This window comes from Cystoisospora suis, assembly GCF_002600585.1.
Source record: "Cystoisospora suis strain Wien I chromosome Unknown contig_4715, whole genome shotgun sequence".
In the NCBI taxonomy this organism is placed as follows: Eukaryota; Apicomplexa; class Conoidasida; order Eucoccidiorida; family Sarcocystidae; genus Cystoisospora; species Cystoisospora suis.
Genome location: NW_027157507.1, coordinates 2,080 through 2,887, shown reverse-complemented (window position 1 = coordinate 2,887; position 808 = coordinate 2,080). Strand labels below are relative to the sequence as shown.

Genomic DNA, 808 nt, shown 5'->3' with positions numbered 1-808 from the left:
TACTCCGCCTAAAGTGCCTTTTTGAAGAAGAAGAAAACTGTCGTGACCCCCCCTCCTTCAAAATTCTGCGATTTCAGCAACCGACCACAGTGGCACTAGTGCAGCGAGAAGATTAGAGGGAAAAAAACATCGAATCACCACGTGTCTACCAAAAACAGACACTTCATCCATGTCTTTCTCCCTCTCTCTCTGCAGATGAATGACTTTCTCCATCTCACTCTCTCTCTAGATTCAAGTTGGTCTTTCTCTATGCTATGCACGAATACAGCGACAACCCCCTCCGTCTACGTCAATGTAGAACCTCTCCGTAAGCAGGGGAGATCCACAAAAGGAGTGAACTGATGGGAAGAGAACAAGGGAGGTAAATGAAAGACTTTTTGCAGAAAACATCACGTTTGAAAAGCCGGAACACCGACAGGAGGGGGGAAGAAGAGAGGGAGACAAAGAACACATGGCGGAAACATCCCTTCTCCCCAAGAAAGCCGGGCTCCTCCGACTTCACTGGATGTCGCTACCCATGCCCCACCCCTATACAGTTCATACATCCTTTCTTCAAACAAGAGAACCTTCAATCATAAGCAGGCGAACCGGTAAGCGCAAGCTGATACTACTGCAGCGTCATATCACAGCTTAACGACAGGCAGGAATTCTCTATCTCCTAGGAGAACGTCTACAATAAGAACAATGGAACTCTTCTACATATCTAGCTATCTACAGTAAGGCCAGACTCATGTCCCTATCTATCTTCTTCGCACCTACTCGCATCACGGACGCTGCTGCCGCCTCGGTAGTTCCTCTCCCCCCCCCC

At 48.4% G+C, this 808-nt stretch overlaps 1 protein-coding gene across 1 annotated transcript in view; it reads right to left on the bottom strand.

Moving 5' to 3' along the window:
* CSUI_008416 (importin-beta n-terminal domain-containing protein) overlaps nt 1–808 on the bottom strand; it is a 15,685-nt gene that overhangs the window by 13,509 nt on the left and 1,368 nt on the right. The window lies entirely within an intron of this gene.